Consider the following 27,334-nt stretch of genomic DNA (forward strand, 5'->3'; position numbering starts at 1 on the left):
CTGCAAATGGCACAGTTCCGTTCCTTTTTATGCTGAGTAATATTCCATCGTATATATGTACCACATCTTCTTTATCCATTCTTCTGTCGACGGGCATGTAGGTTGCTTCCATGTCCTGGCTACTGTAAAGAGTACTGCAGTGAACATTGGGATGCATGCATCTTTTTGAATTATGTTTTTTTCCGGGTATCTGCCCAGGAGTGGGACTGCTGGGTCGTATGGTTGTCAGCACTTGTTAATTCCCCACTCCCCACCCTGTCCCCTTAAAAGGATGGAGAATGTGTATCACACTTACTTTGAGGTTGATTGGCTGCATCCCACTTCCATGACGATTTCCTGCTTCTTAAGTTTAAATTTGGAGAAGTGTTTTCACGTGGGAAAAATAAAACCCCAAATTCCTTATTTTTTCATTTTTAGCAGTCATATAGTAATGAGCAAAAATACAGTGAAGGATGTACAAAGTCGAATCTAATCTCATCTCTCCCCAGTCCCCCTTCCCACCCTCTCCTGTCACTCACAATCTTGACATCTTGGCTTGTTTCTTTACACAGCTTTCCTCTTGTTTATAAGTACTTATGCAATTTAAAAATATATGTACATATTTTATTTATACATATAAGCTCAGATTATTATTGGGAGGGGGAGGGGGGTTTGTGTTTTTACAGAGTAGAATTAATATGTTCCTATTACCCTTCATTGCTTTTTTAAAAAAATTTTTAATTGAGACTTTTAAAAAAATTTATTTATTTATGGCTGTGTTGGGTCTTCGTTTCTGTGCGAGGGCTTTCTCTAGTTGCGGCACGTGGGGGCCACTCTTCATCGCGATGTGCGGGCCTCTCACTATCGCGGTCTCTCTTGTTGCAGAGCACAGGCTCCAGACGCGCAGGCTCAGTAATTGTGGCGCACGGGCCCAGTTTCTCCGTGGCATGTGGGATCTTCCCAGACCAGGGCTCGAACCCGTGTCGCCTGCATTGGCAGGCAGATTCTCAACCACTGCGCCACCAGGGAAGCCCTGAGACTGTTTTTTTGTTTGTTTGTTTTTTTGTTTTTTTGCGGTACGCGGGCCTCTCACCGCTGTGGCCTCTCCCGCCGCGGAGCACAGGCTCCCGATGCGCAGGCCCAGCGGCCATGGCTCACGGGCCCAGCCGCTCCGCGGCATGTGGGATCCTCCCAGACCGGGGCACGAACCCGCGTCCCCTGCATCGGCAGGCAGACTCTCAACCCCTGCGCCACCAGGAAAGCCCCCGAGACTGTTTTTTAAGAGCAGTTTTAGGTTCACATTAACACTGAGGGGAAGGCGCAGAGATTTCCAATATACCCCCTGGTCCTACACATGCACAGCACCTCCACTATCAACACCCCCACAGGAATGGTACCTTTGTTACATTTAATGAACCCATATGGCTCTTCATACTCATCCAATGTACCTCATTCACCTTAGGGTTTACTCTTGGTATTTTCCATTCTATGGGTTTGGACAAATGTATAATGACCCATATCCACCATTATAGCATCGTACAGAATCCTTTCACTGCCCTGAAAATCCTGTGGGTCCTTGGGTATTCATCCCTCCCTGAGATTCCGACCCCTGACAACCACTAATCTTTTTGCTGGCCCCATACCATTTCCAGAAGGTTGGAATTATACATTATGTGGCTTCTTTCACTTAGTGATATGCATTCAAGATTCCTCAATGTCTTTTCATGGTGTGATAGCTCTTTTTTTTTTTTTTTTTAAACTGCTGAATTACATTCCATTGCCGGAATGTTCCACAGATTTTTAGCCATTCACCTACTGAAGGGTACCTTGGTTGCTTCAAAATTTTGGCAATTGTGAGTAAAGCTCCTGTTAACATCTGTGCACAGGTTTTCATGTGGACATCTGTTTTCAACTCCTTTGGTAAATACCAAGGAGCAAAATTGCCCCAAGGATCTTAAGGTAAGAGTATGTTGTTTTGTCAGATTGCTTTTTTTTCATTTGACAGTATAACATGGGCATTCCTGCAGTCCATAGATACAGATCTTAAGTGTTTGGCTTTATTTTTACCAGAATATTCTTCAAGCATTCCTCGTCTGCTATAAACTGAAGGCTATAATGTCTTCCCTAATTTTTCAGAACAAATTTATTGGTAGTAATTATCTTTGCTGCAAATACATTTGTGTTGTTCTTCATGGTGGAAGAGTTATTGTAAGACACGACCTGGAAGTTAGGTTTTGGGTTAGTATTGTAGGCAACTAGTCGTATTCTAGATAGAGAAAGAACACGGGAGATAATTTTTCTTTTTAATTAGAGCAATCAGTAATATTTTCTAGTGCTTTGGAAAGATCATATATTTAGAAAGTTCCTATGAAAAATCTGATTTATTCTTCATCGCGTACTCTTGTCTACTTTGGGGCTAGGTTAGAGGTTATTTGACTTAGCGTCGTACTTTGGGGTGTTGTCAAACGTTTCCTTTTGGCATAGTGATGAGTTCTACGTAATGGATTGGTCATATAAGGTTGGATAACACGGAGTTGAACCAAATGAAAATGTTGCCTTATAGAAATTGTCTCAGAAACCTTAATATGTGAATGTATCCTATGAATTTGTTGAAGACGAGATAGGGCTTAGCATTGCAATGTTTTCCTAGCTTTCCTTTCTAGGGAGCTCTCTATTTTTGTGAAGCATGCCATGGCCAGTATTCCAGGGAACACACCTTGGGAAATGATGCTGCAGTGGCTGTTACATGTACGGTCGTGAGCTTTCGCACTGTGGAGCTTTCTGTCTTATTCCAGCCGACAGGTAGTGCTCGTCGGCGTCAGTTTTTTCTTTTTTCTTTTGAATCAAAATATATCATGCATGCAAGAGAGTAAATACAATAAGTATGTACAGCTTAAAATAATAATAAAATGGGCTGCTGTGCCGTTTCCAGCTCAGGATCCTTAGATGCTCCCTTGGCCCTCTACCGTTTTCTGGTATAATCTTTAGTTAGGTTTTTCGGTTATCCCCTTGCTCTTCTGAATAGTTTCATCACATATTTATGTATCCCTTAAAAGTATTTTCTTATGTTTTGCTTGCTTTAGTCCTTGAATCATCCAATACATATTTTTCTGTGACATGCTTTTTACTTTCAGCATTATGGTTTGGTAATCTGTCCATGTCAATGGTCGCAGCTGTGGTTCGTTCATTTTCTTTACTGTGTACTATTCCAGTGGTAGGACTAGTTCACGACTGAGCTATCGCTTCTTCATGCTTGGATACATGGGTGGTATCAGGGTTTGTGCTGAGAACGGTGCCATTAAGATCATTCATCTCACTATCTCCAGGCACATCTGGAGGTTATGTACCTGGGGGTAGAGCATCTCTTTTAGGCAAATACACCCTTAGGCAAAGAGAATCCCCCATCCTTCTTAAGCTCTAAAAGTCTGTGCAGTAATCGTGAAACATAGACATAGACACTGTGATTCCTTCTCAGGTTAATCTTCATTCTCTTTTCCTAATCCAGACTAATATTTATGGGGTCGTATTTTTAAATGTACAGGTACGTCTTCTATGTGATGGGAACATATTGGTGGCCTGAAGCTGGGTATCCTCCCCTTCATCTCTCTTGAGCTTCCAGCTCCCCTGGGAGCCCAGGGCATTGAACCAAGACAATTTAGAACAGAAGCCTCAGCTCAATTCTCTACCCTGTTTATCTTGAGTTCTGCTAGCAGGTACCGATAATGATGGATTGTGAACAAATAGCTCTGCCTTGTGTTTTTAGACCCTGAAATAGACAAGATGGCTTTGATAATCCTCTTTGACTGATAGGCGCTTTTTGTATCCAGATCTCGTTCAGAAGCTTAAAATATGCTTCCACAAGGTTGATTTTAAGATAAATTATACAGAGCTAAAGAAAATAAAGGCAGAAAAACCCTACCTACACGTGGGATGATTTACGGACATTTTCAAAATAGTCAAAATCCAGGGTTTTTTTGTGTTCTTTTTTTTGTAGCAAACACAAACAAAGAAACAAAAAAACCCAGAAGACAATAGCAAAAACATCTAAATAACATGAGCGTAGAGCAAGATTTCCCTTTTATTACCCTGTACCTTCAGCCTACAGGAACTGCACCTCTTCTATTCAAATGTGGCTCTGAATATTCATTTGTGTTTCTGCTGCTGAGTTATCTGACTGCACCTTTGCATCTGAAATGTAAACTCATGGAGATATAGCTCCCCAGTAGTTGTATCTGAGCTGTGACAGGAGGATTGATTCACAGGGTTGGGCATAATAGAATCCCTGATACCTGGGGGTCAGTTGCGGAATTCGTGAATGAAATTGTTCTCTAGAAGGTGTGTAGTCTACCAGATCCTTGGGCTGCATTGGGGAAAACAAAGCACAAGAACCCCCCGTTGGAGTCACTTGTGGGCTATTGGAACCTGTTGGTCAAGATATTGTTTGTTGTATTGACTCTTTAAGCACCAAGTTTGGAAGTAGCTTCTGTGAGCTTTTCTACCAACTTCCACACAGAAGTAAATATTTGGTCAAAAAATTTAAAAAGTCCTTGGAACCAATCTGAAAGTGAATGATACAGACACAATGGCAAGGACAAGCAGAAGAGAGATTGGTGCCTGTCTTTAGAAGCATTGCCAGCTTTTAAGGGAAGACCTCTTGCTACTTAGTGGAAACATGTCACAGCGGTGGTGTTCTTTCAGAGAGAGCGCGGTAGCCAGGAGGTGCCACCTGGGAGTATTTTTTTTTTTTAATATGTATTAATTGTTGAAAGTATGGAGGACAAGACCGTGGAAATCCAAACCAAAGCTTAAATTGGCTAGATTCTTAAAATGTATATTTTGATTCCTAGAGTGTTTATTACGAAGTCAAAAGGTTGCCATTCATTTGGATTACATTTTCCTTTAAACAAAACTTCTTGTTTTTTAGGTCCTTTGTCCTAAAATATGATACATTGTACTGATGTATTTAGGTGGTACTGGTAATTAGTCAGAGGCTATCCCCAGACGTGTCTATTTTCAAATTATTTCAGTGCATAATGTTGGCATTTCTTCTTTAACCATTTCTTCTTTAAAGAAGAGTACCCGCCTGGGACAAATGACTATTTCCATGGGGATTAAAGTTAATATTTAATAAGAGAAAACATTTTACTTTTATGCTTTCTTAAATTTCAACAAGTGTATGATTTTGAAAAGTATCAAATGCCTTCATATATTTGTGACCAAAAAAGTTATTTCCTTCTATATTCACTAAAATATCCCCATTATTTGGAAGTTGGCAGATTGCCTTCAAATAGTTTTTCGTTTTTTTGTAATCGGAGTAGAGTTGATTTACAGTGTTGTGTTAATTTCTGCTGTACAGCAAAGTGATTCAGTTATACATATATATGTTCTTGATGACCATGCGTTACAGCCTCTGGGCCAGACAACCTCGCTGTTCCATTTGCTGGAAAAAGGAAGAGGCTCAAGCTGACTCTCATACTTGGGCAAAAGGCTGCTGTTGATAAGTTCATAATTTCTCCAATGCAATAATAATAATGTGACTCACCCTCAAATGCTCGAGGGTTTTGCTGTCCAGGAAACATATGCACGTCCCCATCCTACGTTTCAGAAGTGATTCCTTTTCTCCTTACTTTTCAGTGTGGATGAAGTTTGCCAATTTGCTGATTTAACAAAAGATTCAGACCTGAGTAGGAAGTAGTTGCACCACACCTGTTACCCCCTGCTCTCCCTTCCGAGTGGATACGTGTCCTCTGCAGTGCAGATGTCCTGCAGGGACGGGCACCGTTTCCATCTGGTTGAGATCCTGTCTTGAGAGCAGGCCAGGACCCTTACCTTTTAGAAGTTTGCGTGTCTGTTAATCGGTTAGCTCTGCTTTGCTAGGTGGCCCTGCAGGATATACATGTTTGCAGGATAGCACTTTTTTTTTCCTATTACTGTTCTTAGCATCCGCCCGTGTCCCCTACTGCTGCCTTGCAGGTGACATGACCATCCAATTTGAGCTCCTTGCACGGAGCTCATGCTTGGTAAATACGTTTAAGCTGAGCCATCAGATGTGAGTGGTCTCGGTTTCCTTTTCCTTCACTCATTTCAAAATGCCTGTTTTTGTATGTCCCGCCTATAGTTCTCTCCTGGATTGGAGGCAAATGTGCCGTCTCCTTTTCAGAGCCCGTTCTGCGTGTGCCCGGTTTCTTTCCCTCAGCTTTTTAGCACTTGCTGCATACACTCTTCCATGTCCTCTTGCATCTCCCATCTCTGCATCTCCTCTCTCTTCTTGTTCTGTGCGTAGAACTCTCCTATCCCCAGAAATGCTGCCGACCATCCCAGCTTCATGCCAGGTCGTTAGAGTCTGTCCTGTCTTGTTCTTTTCACCATTTGGCAACTCCTAGAGAATGTCTAGCTGTTGCCACCACCACTTCTAACTACCCATGCCCCCGCCTTCTCTCCCCTCCCTTCTGGAACTGTTCTGTCCTGGAGTCCCTGACATCCTCTGATAACCACATCCCGTGCCGATCAGACAGCCCTCATCCTCCTGAGTCTTTCCTGGGCATTTGAGTACCTCTTTCTTCCTGCTGATGGATAGACCAAAAGGACACATTGCCTAACCATTATTAGTTTCAGAACAACACTTGAGGGTAGAATTAAACACCCTAAATTTATACATGAATAAATTGATACTCAGGTTAAGTACTCTCCCTGGTTTACATTATTTATGAAAAAATTGGAATTCTTTCACAACGTGGTTGTTTTTTTTTAATTTCAATACACTGTAGTCCCTCATTTATGACCCTAATTTTAATTTATTTTACCTCCTTCAGCACTTTTAATCATTGTTTTTTTCTTAAATAAATTTATTTAGTTATATTTGGCTGCGTTGGGTCTTCATTGTGGTGCGTGGGCTTCTCATTGTGGTAGCTTTTCTTGTTGCAGGGCACAGGCTCAGTAGTTGTGGCACACGGGCTCAGTAGTTGTGGCTCATGGGCTCTAGATTGCAGGCTCAGTAGTTGTGGCACACGGGCTTAGTTGCTCTGCGGCATGTGGCATCTTCCTGGACCAGGGCTCGAACCCTTGTCTCCTGCATGGGCATGCGGATTCTTAACCACTGCGTCACCAGGGAAGTCCTAATCATTGTTTTTTTATGACATCTTTTAGCGCAGCTGTCCTCATACTGTTGTCACCCTAATATTTTTCTTCCAACTTTTTTTGTTTCTTCTTATTATCTCCCTGCACAAACCTTGTTTTCTTTTTCTTTCTTTCTTTCTTTTTTCTTTCTTTCTTTTTTATTGAGGTATAGTTGATTTACAATGTTGTGTTAATTTCTTCTGTACAGCAAAGTGATTCAGTTATATGTATACATACATTCTTTTTTTAAATATTCTTTTCCATATGGTTTATCATAGGATACTGAATGTAGTTCTCTGTGCTATACAGTAGGACCTTGTTGTTTATCCACTCCATATAATAATATCTTACATCTGCTAACTCCAACGTCCCACTCCATCCCTACACCAACCCCCTCCCCCTTGGCAACCACAAGTCTGTTCTCTATGTCCACAAGTCTGTTTCTGTTTTGTAGATAGGTTTATTTGCATCATATTTTAGTTGCCACATATAAGTGACATCATACGGTATTTGTCTTTCTCTTTCTGACTTACTTCACTAAGTATGATAACCTCTAGTTGTATCCATGTTGCTGTAAGTGGCATTATTTCATTTCTTTTTAATGGCTGAGTAGTATTACATTTTATATATATATATACACACACCACATCTTCTTTATCGGTTCATCTGTTGATGGACAGTTAGATAGTTTCCATGTTTTGGCTATTGTGAATAGTCCCTGCACAAATCTTGACCTCTCTGCAAACTTCTGTGTTCTGCGTCTGCATGTCCCATCATTTGCTAGAGGTTGTTAATCTCCTACGACAGGCACTTCTCCCATGTCGTTGCTTTGTCTTCCTAACATCCATTTTTAGGTATAAATTTTATCAACCAAATGAGTGTTCTTTATTTTTCTTTACTATTTTATAACTATGAAATATTTAAGTTATTTTTAGGGATAAGTAATGCTTCATGGACCATCTTTCTGCCAAAACATCTCTCTATTTAGGTTTATTTCCTTGGGATCAACTCCCACAAGCAATGTTGCTGAGTCAAAAGTATTTTAAAGGAGGACTTAAACGTGTCAATTTGGGAGATTGGATGAACAAAACAGAAAATCAAATTTAAAGCGCAAGCTTAAAAGCTAAAAATGAAATGCTATCTACTAATCAGAAAAAATTGAAGTGCCTATTTATGTATTACTGTTCATTATGTTTGTAAGCAACATGTTGTCTTGATTCTAAGCCAATCATGGATCTCAGTAAATGGTCAGGAGCTTACATTTCTACGAGTATGTTTGAATTTCATCACTTTTCCTCTTGGCAATATTCCATATTCCATTTTGCCAACTATTGAGATACCCCGGTCCCACAGTGAGCACCCAGACTGGTCCTCATACTAAAGCAAGATTTTGCTGGTAATAGAATTCTGGTTCACTAATTTTCTAAATGCTCTTGCCTGCTGCTGGAAAATTTTTGGCCTTCAGAACAACGTGTTCACAACTGTAGCCAGACAGAGGAATTTATAGAAGCCTTCGGTTGTCAGATGGGCAAGCTCTGCTAGGAATAATGGCTGGAGTCAGGCGAAGGTTTGAGCAGAATTTTAAGGGGAGGAATCATTGGTCGGGGAAGTGGCCTCCCAGTTGCTGGTTGCAGCCATCACCTTTCCATCGTTGAGTCTTTATCAGGGGCAGGGGTTGGTGTTCTTGCACAGCTCATCCTATAGCTCTGATCCAGTCAAGGCCAAAGAGCAGTGATCACTGACCATCATTTCTCCTCTTCCCTCCAGCTGTTGTCTGGCCAGAGGGTAGTACAGGGGACAGTTGGAGGAGGTACTCATTCACTTGTCACCGTATTTATTAGGTGATTACCACATTCCCATGTTCTAAGTGCTAGGCATTCAGTGCTGCACCCATCAGCCTTGTTCCCTGGCCTCAGAGGAGCTTTATTATAACACAGAGGGAGGGGGGAGGAGGAGAGAAAAGGTGAGGGTGGGGAAAAGTAAGACACATTCCAAAGTCAGGCATCTCGTGCCATTGTACCAAGAACCCGCTCATGGGACACCTGCTGAGACCCTCTCCTTTCAATATAACTTGCCTTTGTCCCTGATTTCCAGCTTTAAGGAGATGAAAACTGGTTTTCTAATTGGATTCTGCACATTACTTCCTTGGAAGTGTACTTGGAAGATAGTGTACACGGTTTAAGCAGTTTCACGCTGGGTGTTACTTCATTAGTGACACTGTGTTTGGATCATAATTCTCATAAACTGATAGTATGCTAATTTTCCAGAAGCCAAAAGGATGAGAATCCTACTGTGTGTCTGTTGAGCATACTGTGCTTTGCCAGGAGGTTCTGAGCTCCTAGGGATTTCTCATTCTACTATATAAAAAAAAAAGCAAAGATATATCTTGAAAAGGTTTCCAGTTAATAAATATTAAGTTCACTTACCAATTTCTTATCTGTTTGGAGATGCTCATGGAAATAATGGCAAAGCCATGCTTCAGACATGTAATGCCAACATACTGGCAATGTGAGTATGCTCACATATGCTTTTGCATGTTGAAGAACAAAGTTTTCTTGTATGTTGGTGCCATGTATCAGTGGGAAAAATGCCACATGGAAAATATTTTTATGAGATACTAAAAATTTTAGAATATAATTACTTTCATTAATCTAAAAGAACATCAAAATGTTTGAATAGGGATTTCCTTTATAGAAATAGGAGCATAATTTGACTTAATGTGCAGTAGTACATGTGAGATGCACAATTGAAGATATTGTTGTGTCAAAGTAGAATCTGCTTTTTTTGTATCACTAATAGTAGAGCCAGATAAATAACTTTGGTTCAAAATGGAATCATCAAGTCATAACATTTTGAACTGGAGGAACCTTTTTATTGTTTACTTTTTGGCTGGGGGTGGGGGAGGAATCTTCTTTAAATGAGAAAAACTGGTAACTTACTTAGCTTGCTGCCAATGACTAGGACAGGTAGCTTCTGACCTCTATCCCATCTAATCTCCACCCACACCTGTGCTTATTAAACTTTTCTCACTCCACCAGCCAAAGATGCTCTTGGCAATGATCCCCTACCGTTTGCACTAAGACAAAGCAGGGCTTTTGCAAAGTTCACATGTCTCTATACTCTCTGCACCGTTGCTGCCCGTTGTCTCTGTCACGTTGAAATTCACGGTCCTTTCCTTATTTTTTCCTCCTATTTTGTGCTTTTATTTCCCAATCAAAGGATAATCAGTTATTAAGCTCGAACTTCTAGATATTGTTTATTTAATTCTCCAGATCCAGAGTCGGGTCTGTGGATTGGCCTTAAGGTTTTCCTTCTAGGTTCAAGAAGATTGGGGGTAAAGAAGAAACTGTCAGTGCACTGTGGTTGGACTGGACTTGCTGAAATATACTCTACAAGTCCTAACAAGTGTGAACATATGGATTCATGATCTGTTCGAAGCAGCCCTAAAGAAGTAAAGGTTTTGGTTAAGCTTACTGCTATTTGGGGGTTATGTACTTAGCTTTTGGCTAACTTCCTTATCTCCCACCATTCTACTCACTCACATCTTGGCCATTTTGTCTATAAAGGGGAGGGAGTACTAGGTCTTGTTGGAGCTAATTAATTTTTTTAAATTTAATTGTGATGAAATATACATAACTCAAAAGGTACCACCTAACCTTTCTAAGTGTACAGTTCAGTGGCATTAAGTATATTGACACTGTTATGCAACCATCATCACCATGCATCTGAAGAACTCTTCATCCTTGCAAACTGAAACTCTTATACCCATTGATCACTAACTCTCCCTTCTCCCCTCCTCCAGCCCCTGGTACCCTAGCACCCTTCTACTTTCTGTCTCTGTGGATTTTACTACTCTAGACAATCACGGGTGGCTTTGAAAGCATTCCTTGGTGTGGAATCCCCTGGTCATCTCAGCCCACGTGATTCCAGTGTTGAGTGAGACCCTGTCTTCCTTACCTTCTGTCCCATCTCTGTCCCAGCCCAACCTGCTCTGTGATACTGACCATGTCCCCAGCCTACACCAGTGGCAGGTGCAGACCAACTCTTACCATTTTGACTGTCACTGATGCAGCCCTGTTCATTGTTCACACTGTCCCCTCCTTTACTGTTGGAGCTTCTCAAGCCTTGAGACTGTGTCTTCATACTTCTGTATCCTCAGCCTCTCCCACAGTCTCTGGCCCAGGGTATGGGTTTCAGAATGAATGCTAGGAGCATTAGGGATAAGTTACAGAACCAAAAATGTTCAAAGATGTCATCTGGTTAAAGTTCCTTCCACTCCTGTGTCCTGGATTGATCTTCATTGTATCTTCCTGGGTGAGCGAGCAGCTGCCTTTCTCAGTTGATTTAAAGGTACAGTAGTTTAAGGTTCGTCCAGAGGGAGTGACGAGAAGCTGTGCCCAGCAAGTGGTTCAGTGTACAGCTCTTGGAGTCACAATGTCTTAAAAAGATGATCTCTCATGTGGAACTTGCACCTCATGGCTTATCTTTACTGAGTTTCCTTCAGTTATTTTCTTAATTTGATGTAGAGCTCGGTGCTTTTTCAATTAAAGACTCTTGAACTAAACCTTTGGGAGGACGGTCTACATCTTGTGAAGCTCAGCTTTTCTGTTTTGATGCCTCCTTCGGAGGAGAGTGGAAAGCTGAACCATGTGTAGCCCGGCCTGCTGGACAACAAAGTACTGTTACGCTGAGAGTGTTTGACAGACACTCTTTAATTCAATGACATTGGATCGGGGAGATGCTGTTCTAATAGCATCAGTCAGTATTTTTGTCTTTGTCGTCTTTAGCCACGGGTGTAGGGAGGGAAGTCGCTGTATCTGAGCTTCCAGGAGCAGCACAGAGGGGCACAGATGTCGAATTTTATACACGCTGATGTTTCCAGCATTTATTTTTTATCAAGATTTGTGCTTACAAATGGCCTGTTGAAAGTAATTGTGTAATTAGCTTAATAAATCACCTTTCTGTCATTGGTCTCTCCATATCTCCATACACACACTCCCGGATCAGCAGTTTGCCTTTTTTCACCATAAGCTTTTATCAGTAGGGACTACAGACCAGCTGAGGTTTGCTTTCTGCTACTTAGCTTATCAAAATGACTTGGAGACTCGCAAGAAAAACAAGATACTGATGTTTTCTTGGTGTATGTTTATAGCTATGCTTTGGGCTCACATGCGCCTTCTTAAAAATTTATGTGTTTACTTTCTGTCCCTGGAAAATCAGGTTTTCTTGATAACCCATTAACTATCTTTTCAAAGCAATCTTTTTTAAAAAGATTATTTCCAATTTATTTATTTATTTTTGGCTGTGTTGGGTCTTTATTGCTGTGCACGGGCTTTCTCTAGTTGCAGTGAAAGGGGGCTACTCTTTGTTGCGGTGCGCGGGCTTCCCATTGCGGTGGCTTCTTTTGTTGCGGAGCACGGGCTCTAGGCACGTGGGCTTCAGTAGTTGTGGTGCACGGGCCTCAGTAGTTGTGGCTCTCAGGCTGTACAGCGCAGGCTCAGTAGTTGTGGCGCACGGGCTTAGTTGCTCCGTGGCATGTGGGGTCTTACCGGACCAGGGCTGAAACCCGTGTCCCCTGCATTGGCAGGTGGATTCTTAACCACTGTGCCATCAGGGAAGTCCCATTAACTATTTAATAAGAAAAAATATCCTGTTTTAATTATATCCAAAGATAACTTTGGGCTACTTTTTTTTTAGAATGGAGAAAGACTATTAAGAAAAACTGTTTTAGGGGCAAAAGAAACACTGTTTTAAAATGTGTATACGTTTTTCTTTTACCATGGCTTAAGTTATTTGTAATAAAGAATTTCAAAGAAAAACAAGCGAGAATTTAAAGCAGGAGTTTTGTGGAAGGGCAAAAAGCGGAGTGGAAGTGACAAAAAATTTTGCTTAAACTCAAACTAGTAGAAAGTTAAAATACATTTTAATGAACTTGAATATGTTAACTGTGCTGTTAGAATAAGAAAAAGTTATATGTAACCATTAAATTAGAAGTATCAGAAAAATTACTATATATACTTTGGTAATCTATTTTTGAGTAAGTTCCTTTATGTACATAAAATCAGTGTTTACAAAATGTATCCTGAAATTCACATTTGCCACCGATTAACTCTCTTCTCTCTCTGCCAGTAAATCTGAATTAGAGAGGTTTGGAATTCATATGTTGTTATGTGTCAGAAGTACACAGAGTAATAGATGGGAACAAGAATTGTAATTTGTTTGCAGGCCCCTCGTAACTGAATTTTCTAAGTACTGAACTGACTTTAAAAAATTTTTATAATTGAGTGTTTTATTGGTAATGAGAGGAACGGAACAAGTTTTAGTCAGTCAAGCAAAGCAGTTGCCCCACTTGCTACATCAATGCTACAGGCAAGAGAGGGGCGTGTCAGAGACTTCCCTGAAGAGGACAGGTGAGCCCGTGGTGTGCCCTCTGCTATGTGAATCTTGACATTTTCTCCGATCACCATTCTTTCCTTTTAGATCCCAGAGAAAGGGCACAACATAGGATGCAGCCAAACCCGTCCTTTTCTTTGTTTATTCTGTTCACCATCTCACGTTGATCCAGAATGCCAGCAACCAAATGCAGGGCTTAATCAGTTTTGTCTAATTAACTACAATTAGATTGAAGGATTTCTCTCCAGGGAGTGAGGGTTGCTTTGGAAGAATGCAGAGAAGTTAGCCTTCTGAGTTCTAGCTGTTGGATACATAGCTTAGAAAATTACAAGTTGTTGCAAAAGTATCTTTTCCACTATTTCACTCTGTAATTGCCAGGGAAGGATTTGCATTTCTGTACAAGAGTATGCAAAGAGAAAGCCAGATAAAACCTGTCAAACGTAAGAAGTAGTTGATACAATATGCTCCTTTCTAAGTGAGCACCAAAGTTGTTGATGTTTTGAAATTTTCCTAATAGGCAACTTTCTATCCCCATTGTATTGATCGTACTTGTGGACTGGAGTGGGATCTAATTGGCAACGAGAATAACTATGTATAAGACACAGGAAACTTGCAGGCAAATAAAGTTGAGCATTGAGGTCCCTGCCCTGTCTTTGCTTCTATCTTACTTTCTGCCTCTCTGACGAGTTCCCATAAAGGGGCCTGTTGGGCTCCCAGCTCCCAGGCTCCTGGGACCTTCACCATTGTGATTAGGGAGCATCTCTGCCTGGACTGAATTTCTCCCACTTCTCTCCCCAGTTCCACCGGGCTGGGTGCCCCTGTTCCATTCCCCCCCAGCACCCGTGTCAGCCCATCTTGACCCTGCCACGCTAATACAACTGCTCTTTAACGGGTCTTTCCTCACCAGACACCGGGGCAGGCACCTGTGGCTTATCTCCATTCATATTCCAAGCCCCAGCACAGGACCTGGCCTGTAGCAAGTAGTGACGCATGTGTGTGTTGGTGAGTGAGTGGATGATTCCGGGGTCCAGGTGTACAGTCAGCTCCCCCGTGTGGCCATTCTTGACCCCTCCCACTCACCAGGCAGCTCTCGAGTTGCCCTGCCTGTCCCCTCCTTTATCTGCTGCAATTGGCTCAGTCTGTCCTTGTTGCTCCAGAGCTGCTGTCCTGGACACCCTCTCTTCGGGGTCAGGGCAGCACGAATATACTTACTTGCTAGGTGAAGACACCTGGCCATCATAAGAGCTTCCCAGGGCAGGGGGAAGGTGATTGAGACTTGTGACTCTCTGCCAGTGTGGGCCTCCCTCAGCTGCAGCACGGTTGACGACCGTTTGTAACCAACGCATTTTACAAGCGGTGTTCCTAAGGCCTCCGTTCTGTATCCTCAGACATGCCCTGAGCACCCACCTGATGGGCAGAAAGCAGACAAGAAATGGATGTGAGGTGGGCTCTCTCGTCCTCTACCGGCTTCATTCTGAGCCGTCCGCCAGCAGCCCTTTATCTGAAATGCCTGGCTGCAGCGGATGCTCTGGACACTTTCCCCCGATTCTGGTTCCCCCGGAAATTACCCTGCTCTTCCTGGACTGGAAATGCTACCCTCTGGTTGGAAAAGGCTTACTTCATGGCCAGTTATAAAGGGCAGGTAGTGTGTAGAAAGGGGCGGGGCCGTAGTGATGCCCAAGCCTTCCTCCTGTTCTCAGGGTCCCAGGCAGTGAGAATCTCACACTTCCTTCCATGCTGGCAGAATCAGGATGAGCCTCCTTTGATTTGTGACTCTCCCATTGGGGCGCTGATGGTGAGGTTTCACTGCGGCTCAGACACAGTCAGATCTGGGAGCCAAATCTCGGGGTGACTTTCAGGCTGGGCTGAGCATGGGTTCCTAGCAATCCCCCTCAGTTCCCTCCGAGTTACATGCGACAAGGTAGGACTTTTTGAGCCTTGCATAAACCTGTTCTATTGGATGTTCCTGAGCTCTGACTGATCTCTTCCCCATTACCTTTATAACCCTTAGCTTAAATTTTACTGCCTACCCTATAACTGATACTTGTTAGTAACCGAGTAGATTTTCCATCTGGTAAAATCGTGAAAGTATTAGACATTTGAAGGCGATTTTATTCTTTTTATTTTTTTGACTTTATAGAAATTTATTTCATAGCAATTATGCCAAAGTAAGGACTTATCAAATACACAAGAAATGTGAACCATATAAATACCTCATTATCCTAACAAGACTCTAATTATATCAAAATTTTCTCAGAATTTTATTGAAGCCATTAGCATCTCAAAATTATAAATAAATATGTTCTTTTCTCTGTCAGATTATAACGATCTCCTTGATCACATATTTCTTTGTATGTTATTGAATTTCTCTGTTCTTTCAAAGTAAACTTTTTTTTAAATGGTGATATACACATGCTGGGTTAATGTCCTTTGAGCTTCAACACACTCTTCTCTGCATTCTGTGTTCTATGACGATAATTTTAATATTTCAAAACGAGCCACATTTGCCCTCACCTATTTTTCGTATGAATGGATTTTGCTCACAGGTTGTAGAGGGAAGGGGAGTTGAATCATCTGGCTGCAGGGCTTCTCTCCTTCCTGATGGAGTGTAGATGAGGAGACCCTCCAGAAAGGTGTGCCTGAGTCTCAGGAATGTGCCCGGGTCCCCAGGTGGTTGGAAGACTCTTTCTCTCTCATCTGTGGGGCGGGGAGCAGCACGGTGCCCTTGGTGGAATGTTCTCTCAAACGCTACACAAAGCCTGTAAGCAAAATGAGGTTTTCTGCTTCCTCATTTTTGCTGGATTACGTGGCTGCATTGTGATCGCTTGGTGGCTACCATCGCACTCTTGTTTGGTTTTTGTCTTTGCCCTGTGTTTTGATGGAGGCTTACAATGACGTGATGTGACTCAGGTGAAGCTTTGCGTGGGATGGAAGCCACGGGCTGCACCTGTACACACCTATTACTGCCCAGTAAATAGACTCCCAGACCATGTCTTACAACAGGGCCCTGGGCTTTTACTCCATGTACCAAGGTGCACAAATTTTCTAGCATATCAGGTTGTCGTTATCAATGCAACGCCCGTTAAATGACCAGGCAGCTTTGCTTTAAGACTCACCTGGCAATCCTTTTTTTCCAGGACACAGTATTTAAATTCGCTTTGAATATGATAACCCAGAGAGAGAGCTCTCTTTAGAGAAAAGGTAGATGGCGAATCCCCAAGGTAGTTTCTTACATTCAGATGCGCTCACAGCAAACCCCACCACAGAGACATTTTGCTAACTAATGTGAATTCAGTACTATTAGATACCAAAAAAATTCTGGTACTATTGTCAGCGTCTCAGAACATACATTTCAAGTTGATTGTAAAAAGTACTTTGGTACATGAATTTCTTTAGAAAAGTGTTACTTAGCAGTAGGTTTAGGGATCTTTAAAAAGACTAGAAAGAAATTGATCACTTCATTAGAGGTACATTGTTTTTAATTGATATTATCAATCGGTCCTTATTTCCAATTAGGGCCTTTGCTGGACTGAATAATTTCCCTTTTATTTGTTTATATTAGGCCTTTTTTCACTTTAATTTTTTTTTTTTTTTTTAATGACAACGTCATGGGCATTCAGTCTGCTTCGTCAAAGGATTTATTGCTCTTTTCTTGGCATTAGAGCTTGGTTGGCGAGTGAAACAGTGATCCCTGCCCTCTTGGAGTCTATATTCCAGTGGGGAGAGTTAATCAACAACAATTCTAGTAAGTAGGTAGATTACGTGAATGTGTGTGAAGGTAACTCCTGCAGGAGAAGGTGGTGTGAGAGGATGGGGTGTGCTGGGGCCTGAGCGGGGGTCCCACTTTAAATGGGATGCAGCAGCAGCAGCGCTGGGGAAGCAGACCTTGGAGCCACATGCTGGAAGAAGGGGCTGGGAGTAAGGTGGTCTTCTTGGGGAGGAGCCTTCATCAGAGGACACAGGCAGGGCAGCCTCTTAAGGGGAGAAGCTGGGCAAGTTCTGAGACCCCATGGAGACTGTGACTGAAGCCATGAGGTTACATTAGGTTCTAGGGCTGCCATAACAAAAGCCACAGAGTGGGTGGCTTAAACAACCAAAATTCATTCCTTATCGTTCTAGAGGCCAGAAGTCCACTATCAAGGTGTCCTGCTGAGTTGGTTTCTTCTGAAGTCTCTCTCCTTGGCTAGTAGATGGCCGTCTTCTTATTGCATCTTCACGTGGCCCTTCTTCTGTGTGTGTGTGTGTGTGTGTGTGTGTGTGTGTGTGTGTGTGTGTGTCCTAATCTCCTCTTCGTTAAGGAATACCAGTAATATTGAACGAGGGCCACCTTAATGACCTTATTTTACCTTAATTGTCTCTTTAAAGACCCCATCTTCAAATACATTTACATTCTGAGGCTCTGGGGGGTTAGGACTTCAACATATGAATTTGCAGGGGAGGGGGGACAAAGTTCAGCTCATATCAGAGATGGAGTCAGGGGTATTTTGTGGAGAGGGGGGCAGCTCATGGATGGCCTTGTAGGCCCATTCATTGGTCGACATTAGAAATTATTATTTGTGATAATGGTTTTATCCCCAATAATGGTGCTTTCCTTTCCAGAATTCCCATGTAGTTGTGTGAAGTTTCCAATTCTTTCAAACAAATACCTCCTGTTGACCGTGCTTCTCTTTAACTGATCAGTCTAGAATTCTGCTTTTTGCCCCTTCATGACACCAAAACAGCTGATTTAAATTCAAAACTTGTGGGCTTCATTATCCCGTGTACTTCTTGTTGAGACAGGAGCTAGGATCACTACATTTTGCACTTTTAACTGTGTAGCCAGATAATTAGCTTGTGAAAAACATACTCAATTTTGCAAACAAGGAGTGATTCTGGAAAGTAATTAAAATTAGTCATTATAGTAGGACTTTGTGGATTTACCTTCCACTACATGCTGTTAAGATCTTGTCTAATCAAGATTAATAAAGAAAAAAAAAATCTTGGCTGAACATCTGTTGAAGAGTGGCTCCCGATTTAGATCGTCTCAATGTGACTTGTGATTAGAGTTTTGGGTTCAGGTGAAGGGAAACCAATGTGATTTGTGATGCTTCCTTCCTTTCTTTCTTTTAAATGTTCAGATTTTATTTACAAAGCTTCTTTGTTGTACAGAACGTAAAAATGCTGTTACAATCTCAGTGTAACTGGCAGCCACGGACGGTTGACTCACAAATCACAGCTATCCACGGTACAGCAAGTCTTACACAAAAACCTAACAACGCTTACAATTTTGTTGAGGTGAAGTCCCCAAGCTTGGTGGTGGATTTCTAAGAGGGACTAAATGGAGGAAGGTGGAATGTCACAGAGACTGTTCTTTGGCTCTTCGGGTGGGTTGGTGTCCTGGGGTTTGTAATCACAGCTACCTTTTTTTTTTTTCTTAAACAGCTACCAAATCCATGTGAGCAGTCCAGCCGATACTGAACAGTTCTTTTTTGCACGTTATTTGGGGTCTCAGTCATCTTTGCCTTCATCGTGTTTCTCTCTTCCTCTTTTCACCTTTCCCGATTTCTTCCCCCTCATCTTCATCTTCATCTTTCTAAAATAAATTTATTTATTTATTTTTGGCTGTGTTGGGTCTTTGTTTCTGTGCAAGGACTTTCTCTATTTGCGGCGAGCGGGGTCCACTCTTCATCGCGGTGCGCGACCTCTCTTGTTGCGGAGCATAGGCTCTGGACGCGCAGGCTCAGCGGCCATGGCTCACGGGCCCAGACACTCCGCGGCATGTGGGATCCTCCCGGACCGGGCGGAGCACGAACCCGTGTACCCGGACTCCCACCACTGCGCCACCAGGGAAGCCCCGGTCTTCATCTTCATCCTCTTCTTCATCCACACCCTCCACCTCGGCATCTGAGTCAGTGGCTTCACTGTCCTCTCGGTCATAGTCAACCAGGTAGGTGAGCTGGGGCGGGAACTTGAAGACACTCTCTCCGAAGTCAGTCAGGTTAGTAACCTCACGGTTAAACAGATCCAGGCTCTTCAGACATTCCAACTTTTTCAAAGGTTCCAGGGTGCTGATATCTTTCAGTTTATTTCCACTTAAGTTTAGATGTCTAAGATTTGGAAGTTTTTCTGCTAACATATCCAGATCTCCCAAGATTCAATTGTCACTGAGCTCAAGCTTTTTCAATTTAGGTAGTTAGGGAGATTTGAAACTGAAATCAAGCCTACATTAATTAAACTGAGGAACTCTAAGTTCACACATTCAGCCATTAAGCCCTCAATTTTCCCATCATTTGATGTGCAATTGTCCAGGACAAGTTCTTGAACAGCTGCCGGGGTGCAGTTCCACAGCTCCAGGTGGATCATCCTCTTGTCCATGTTTCTCTCCCCGCCCCCCCCCCACCCCAGGTCTTCAAACTTAACTTTCCGCGGCGGGGTGGAGGGACGGGGGAGAGGCGTCCTAGCCTGCGCAGAGAGGGCTGTCGGAAGGGGTCTGAGCGGTCCCGGGCGGTGGGTGGTGTGCGGTGTGCCAGCAGGCGAGCGGAGCCCCTGGAGCTGGAGCCAGTGCATCCTTTTTATTTTTATGCGTGAGTCGGGTACCTGAAATGTCTGTGATTGTCATGTTAAAACAGTAATCTTCAAAATATGTGAATTTGGTTTAAAGAGATTAATCTTAAGAAAACAGTGTTTTATATTCCCTAATTAAAACTGTGGTGGTCACCATTATGATTGGTAATTACAAGACACAGCTCTAAATTTTGAGAAGAGTAGGGGAATGGCTTCTTCTAGTATTTTCATTAAGTCTGTGTAGGAATAGATAGATGTGAATAATGTGTACATAACTCTGGGTACTCGCTGTATATTTTGATTGATATCCCGTTGAATATTTTTCTCAACATCTTGGAAAGGGTTTTGGTTTTGTCTTGTTTTTGCAAACTGTGATGTGACAGTATCTACAGTGTATACTTGCCAGGTGCATGATGATACCTCAGAGCAAGTACCAGAGGGTCTCCTTAAGATACTAAGGAGCTTTAAACAAGAGCTTCACTTGTCAGGGTTGAGTGAAGCTCTTGTTTAAATTTAGCTGACAGTAAGCTCCCTGTCAACACACTCTGGCCAATAGAATGTGAGTTTCATGAGGGCTTCTGGAATAGTGCCTAACACAGTGTGCCTCTGTAAATGTTTGTTAGACGATGCCCTTCCTAGGAAATGGGATTTATAAAGAAATGTCCATCTTCTAAGTTTTGTTTTATTATAGCTTGGCCTTACATATTTATTTTGGGGGGTGGTACCTTTCTTGCCCCCTTAGTAAAATTTAACAGCATCCCTATGTGCTTTTTTTTTTTTTTTTTTTTTTTTTTTCTTTTTGCGGTATGCAGGCCTCTCACTGTTGTGGCCTCTCCCGTTGTGGAGCACAGGCTCCGGATGAGCAGGCTCAGTGGCCATGGCTCACGGGCCCAGCCGCTTCGCGACATGTGGGATCTTCCCAGACCGGGGCATGAACCCGTGTCCCCTGCATCGGCAGACGGACTCTTAACCACTGCGCCACGAGGGAAGCCCCCTGTGTGCTCTTTTGATGTGTAATTCTATTGCTGGATCTTTTTGCCCTTCAATATAAAACTCTTATATTTTAGTAATATCCATAATCCTTTTTGTTTAGCTTCACGTATTTTGTCAGAGATGATCTCTAGGTTAGGAATTTTCCTTAACATCTTAAGGTCTATCTTAAGCCAATATCCAGGAGACTAGATATTAAATATTCTCACCACCCATAAAAATGGCAATTATGGGACATGATAGATGTGTTAGCTAACCATAAGTTGTGATTGTATTGCAATATATAAATGTATGAAATCAACACATTGTATGCCTTAAACTATGTCAATTAAATCTCAATTAAAAAAATAAAAATAACACATTAGACCCTAAAGGCATGCATGCCCATTAAAATCTCTAAAAAAAACCCCAAAGATGCTGGCTCTTATTACAACTTGCCATCGTCTTGGTGGTGAGGACCTGTGTAGTAGGTCCAGAAACAGAAATACAGCTTATAGTGATTGGAAAGGACAACACAAAATTGTTGACAGATGTTGGCTTGGTCTGTTTCAACATCTCTCCCCAGGCCCCCCTCCACACACCCCCCATAACAAAGACTACAGGGAGTGATGACAGATTTCTGCAAGTTCACAGTCAGTGGTTTTCCCAAGTATACAAATAAAAATATAGAGAAAAATTTAAAGCTTTTTGGAGAAAAAGCTCTCCTCCCACTGGGAACAATAATACAAGAGCCGTTTTAGATCCATATGATGAAAATCACAAAATATTCCTGAATGGCATCAAAAGAGACTTGAACAAATGGAGAGACACTGGGTGCGTGTAATTGAGAAGGCTGCTATCATAAGCCTTCTCAATGAATTTAAAAATTCAGTGCCACCTCAATTTCAATTCCAGTGGGACTTGTTTCACGCTCAGTAATGTGGTTCTAAAGTTCATGTGAAAGAATAGATTGGCATGGACACTCAGGGAAATGTGAAAACCAAGGGTAGTGATGTAGGACTTGTACTACAGATAACAAACCATTTGAAAGCTAAAGCTACAGTAACTGAGGTATGATCCAATGTTCATTAAAAGTAGTCTCTTTCTATATATATGAGAGCAAGAATGAATCCACCAAAATATCAATATTAGTTGCATATCATCTTATGGGGATTTTATGCTTTTCAAATTTTCTTCTTTATATATATATCTTCTTCTTTTTACAGTGTGATCATATATATATGTATGATCATACAGTAAAATTCACCCTTTTTAGTTCTGAATTTTGATGGATATATACAGTTGTGTAATCACCACCAAATACAAATTTAGAGGATTGTGATATGCCTAAAAAAGTCCCTCATCATTCCCCTCTGGAGTCAACCGTCTCCCCTTTGTCACTGTAGTTTTAGTTTTGGGTTTCTAGAATGTCGCATAAATGAATTGATACGCTGTGTCGTCTTTTGTGTCGGCGTCTTTCAGTTAGCACAGTTTTTTTTTTCTTTGAAACAAAAGAAACCCTTGGTGTTTGAGAACGATGCACATTTATTTATTCAGTAGTAGGTCCATTGTATTGCGCAGTACTATTCCGTCATATGGATTTACCACGGTCTGTTGATCCACTTACTAGGTAATAGACATGTAAGGTGTCTCCATGTTTGGCAATTAAGACTAAGACTGTCTATAAATATTTGTATAGAGGTCTTTGTGTGGATATATGTTTTCATTTCTCTTGGGTAAATACCTAGAAGCAGGAAGGTTGGGTCCTGCCAAACCTTTTCCAAAATGTCTGTATCCTTTTGCCTTCAGACCAGCAACATAGGAGAATGTCTGTTCTGCAACTTCCTGCTTTTTTTTTTTTTTTTAAAACTTTAGCCATTCTAATAGGTGTGTAGTGGTATCTCATTGTGGTTTTAATTTGCATTTTCCTAATTATTAGTGACACTGAACATGGTTTCATGTCTGTCTCGGCCATTTTTATCTCCTTTTAAGTGAAATGTCTCTTTAAATTTTTTTGCCAATTTTTCGATTTGGTTGGTTGTTAATTGAGTTTTCAGAATTCTTTATATATTCTGGATACAAGCCCTTTGTCTAAGGTGTGTTTTGCAAATATTTTCTCCAGTTCTGCAGTCTGCCTTTTCACCTTCTTTTCAATGTCTTTCAAAGAGCAGATGTTTTTGATTTTGAAGAAGTTCTTTTGGTCATTTTTTTCTTTTATGTTTCATGCTTTTTGTATCCCAAGAAATATATGCCAAATCCAAGGTCAGAAAGGTTTTCCTTGTGTTTTCTTCTAGAAGTTTTGCTGTTTTGGGGGTTTTGCATTTATGTCTACGTTACATTTTGTGTTGATTTTTGTGTATGATGCAGGGTGAGGATCAATTCTATCTCCTCACCCCCTGCCTTTTTGTTTGAGACTTTTCATATGTGTCTAATTGTACCATTTGAAAATACCACTTGTTGAAGAGATTATACTTTTTCATTGAATTTTCTTGACACCTTTGTTGAAAATCTGTTAACCATATGTGTGCGGTCAGGTTTTTCCATCTATAGGCCTTTTTCACCAGTACCGCACAGTCTTAATATCTGTAGTTTTATAGTAAGTCGTAAAAGCAGGTAGTGTGTGTCCTTTTACATTATTCAAGATTTCTTTGGCTGTTTCACATTATTTGCTTTTCCACTTAAAGTTTAGAATCAGATTGTTAATTTCACAATAACCTCCTGCTGACTGTAGATCACTTGGCGTCCTAATTATATTGATTCTTCCAAAGCATGAACATAATATGTATCTCCAGTTTTTTTAGGTATTCTTTGACTCTGTTTTGAACGTTTCGTGACTTTAGCGTGCAAATTTCGTGACTTTAAAGTATTCTTGTGTGTTTTTTGTGTGTTTTATCTGTCATCATCACCACCACCACCATTATAGCCATCATTTGCGTATGTACCCAGACACTGGGCCCAGGCCAGTGGTCTTGTCCAGTTTCCCATAATCTGGAGCTGTCTGCTGCTCCCTCTCCCATCCCGTCCCCCTTCTTCCCTTTCTTCCCCCTCCTCCTCCGTCTTCCTTTTTTTTTTTTAAAAAAACTTTTGTCCGAGGGCTGTTTCTTGCTCTTCTCATCTTCTAATTGTGTATTGGCCAGGTGGCTTAAACTCTCTCTATACTCTTATCTGTAAAAAGGAGTTAATATGCTCTATACACCCCCTGAAAAAACCTAGGGTAAGGATGTTTTCCTCAAAAAGTTATTCCTCATGATTTAACATTTTTGGCATAAAATACTACCTCAACGATAATGTGTCCTTCACATTCCATCGAACCAGGGGGCACAGCTGTAATGAGGAAGAATGTGGGGGGGGTGAGTTTCAGATTGAGTATCTTCATCCCCAAGGACCTTTGACCTAATAGTTTCAACCCCCATTGAGGATCCTTGCTGGAATCAACCATTGCTTTAGGAGCTGAAACTGGTGATTTCCTAATTTTTTGGTCCCATCTACATTGTTTGGTCTGCAAGAAAAGAGCCTTACCTTTGCCTCTCTGGCCACCCGCCTCACCAATCCCCTTGCTCATGTATCAATATAGACTCAAGGACTTTCCATGTGTTGTAATCCATTGCTCTCCTTGTTCATTGTGACACTCGGGTGTCGCAGGTGTGGCCACTGTGGCCAGGATAGCCTCTTCCAGCATTCTCCTCATCCTGCCTTGGTCCCAGGCCGCCTGTGTGTGCTCCTTCTGGGCGGTGCTGTGTCTACTCACCTGACCAAGCCCCGGAACTCCATGCTTTCAACACAGCACCCACTCTTTGTGAGTTGAGTGTTGCACTTGTTAATACTCTGCAACATTTTGAATCTTTTCATCATTTTGGCCTTATCCCCACACTTTCTTATGTATATTCCAAGTGGCTCCATCTCCTTCGAATCTTGGGGACCTTCGATTTCCTCAGGACTGTGGTGAAGGGAGATGAGATGGGCATGAAGCCCCAGTGGGGTGTGCTTCATACTTGCAGTGTTTTCTTACACACCTGCTTGACAGGTACATTGCTCTGCAGAATTTCTCTTGGGTACCCCCCAGATTGAGTCCTGCTTCCCCATAGTAGGAAATTTTGAAAATAAACCTCAAGGCACTTAGAGCCTAAATCACTTTGGGTGCTTACGCAGTCGTAAGCAGACGAGCTATGGGTGATGTATCGTGATGTGTAGCGTTTGAACCTGTATCTGCACACAATAGATGTATTTATTTATGTATAAGTCACTATTTCCTAAGAAATAAGATCTTATAAATGAGATCATCCCTGTTTCTTTTATGTAATAATCTCATATTCCCAAATATATTTTATTCTCCTTAAAGATTCATTAATTTTTTTAACCCTTGGTATGTGACATAGTTTTCTCCTCACTGACTCATGTAACCAATATAAATAATATTGAGGGACAGCATCCATTTGTGATTCACATAGAGGAATTTCATTTCATCCAGTAAAGAGTTTCAACTTTAATCTATAACTGTGATGGTAAGAGTGTCCTTTATGGACAGAAGTCAATTAAAAAAATACGGAGAGCATTGATCCTCCTTCAGAGGCAAAATTTTATTAAGACTCAGTTACTCTTGTTTCTATTACAGTGTATTTACGGTTACTATATATCATGGGAGAACATTTGAAAAATCTGATTACCTTAAATTATCTGATTTTCTGAGTTTATGAAAATAAATATAAAATTTTCTGCTGTACTCTGACTTATGTTAGCAACAAATGAATTCTATCAAGAAGTTGTATACAAAGTATATATTCCTCATTATTACATAAAATATAATTGTACACATAAAATTTGATTGTGATTTATTTTCATCCCTTATAACAAATGTGAATATGTGTTTAATTTATTATATTGAATAAGCAGTAAATAGTTGTTATGATTATGCAAGATCCAGATAGTCCCTTTTGGTATATTCGTCCTATAAACATCTTCTTACAATTACTGCCACTGTAAAATGGAAAATGATTTTTGTTTTTAAAATTAGATTTCTTTACTTACAGTGTCTGCAATGATATGAAATACTAGCACTCAATTTAAATTTAAGATTCAGGTTTAATTTTGTTGCTAGTAGTTGTAAAAGAGCTAATAGATGACATTAGTTTCTCAACTATACTATTTTTAATTTTGTATAGCTTCTTTTTACAAACGTCCCTCACTCTGTGGTCCTTTATATTGATAAAATAAGGGATCGCAATATTTTGGAAACTAAATAAGTGAAAATTAACCGTACTTTGGATAAAGGATTCATGGGACTGAATTTATCTTTAAATGAGAAAGGGAAAAAAAGACAGCCCTCAATTTTGCCATGGATTTTATTTCTGGGAAAGATGTACCAAGTTCAAATTATGTGAGTGAATATTTATTTTTCCAAGAACCTCAGTGTTAACAATAGCACCCGATTCAGCCGTTTTGTTGTATCTTTTGCTTAAGCACATATTTAATTAACAAGACGTGAAGTACTCTGCAAAGTACAGCAGTGACTTTTGCCTTCTGATGTTTTTCACGTGGGGCACTGTCTTCTTACCTTCATTTTACAGCGTTGTTCTTCTATCTGCATTATCATTTCTTCCTCGTAACCCCCATCCTAAAAGGGTTAAGTAATTTCCTATGATGGGAAAACACATAAGTGAAGAAATCAAAGCAAAGGTGAAAAAAACTGTCTTGTATCTATTTCACAAATCTAAAGAGAAAGAACAGTTTCACAAGGATCATAGAATTTGGAAGGAGTTTTCCAAGTAGGTTATTATTGTTTTAAATCAGAATGGTATATTACTTGGTTTACAAGGACAGATCGTTTGACTTGCCCTGAGAATTAGCTGCCCCTTCACCGACCCCTCCATGATCAATTCCCGATCCACACCTGCAACTCTTTTTGCTTTTCATTTGTTCTTGAATGTTTGAGATTCATTGTTCTATCCGTAGTGTTCCAAAATCTCACAAGTATGAGTCTGGGTCGTGCTTGACACACAGTGGGCCCTTTCATTTTGTGTACGCGTGACACTTTAGAAAAATTATCTTACATCTCTTAATTAATTTAAGTTTTATTTAAAATTTTTGACAGCTTCATTGAGATCTAATTTATATGCCATAAAATTCATCTATTTAATGTGAACGATTTAAGGGTTTTAACTGTACGCACAGAGTTGTTTAACCATTACCATCATCAATTTTAGAATACTGTCGTCAGCCTCAAAGGAAACCTGTACGCGATAGCAGTCACTCCCCGTTTCCGCCCAAACCTCCAGCCCTCGGCAGTCACAAGTCTAACTTTCTGCTGTTGTAGGCTTGCCTATCCTGGACATTTTCT

General features: G+C 41.1%; 1 protein-coding gene and 1 pseudogene across 9 annotated transcripts in view; one reads left to right on the top strand and one right to left on the bottom strand.

The window, feature by feature from the left end:
• The window catches only part of LOC114909030, a 35,617-nt pseudogene extending 15,567 nt beyond the window's left edge, over positions 1-20,050 (bottom strand).
• DOCK1 (dedicator of cytokinesis 1) overlaps positions 1-27,334 on the top strand; it is a 528,766-nt gene that overhangs the window by 288,496 nt on the left and 212,936 nt on the right. The gene's annotated exons all lie outside the window — the stretch shown is intronic.

This window comes from Monodon monoceros, unplaced genomic scaffold, assembly GCF_005190385.1.
Source record: "Monodon monoceros isolate NGI ecotype Baffin Bay Population unplaced genomic scaffold, NGI_Narwhal_1 Super_Scaffold_4, whole genome shotgun sequence".
Classification (NCBI taxonomy): Eukaryota; Metazoa; Chordata; class Mammalia; order Artiodactyla; family Monodontidae; genus Monodon; species Monodon monoceros.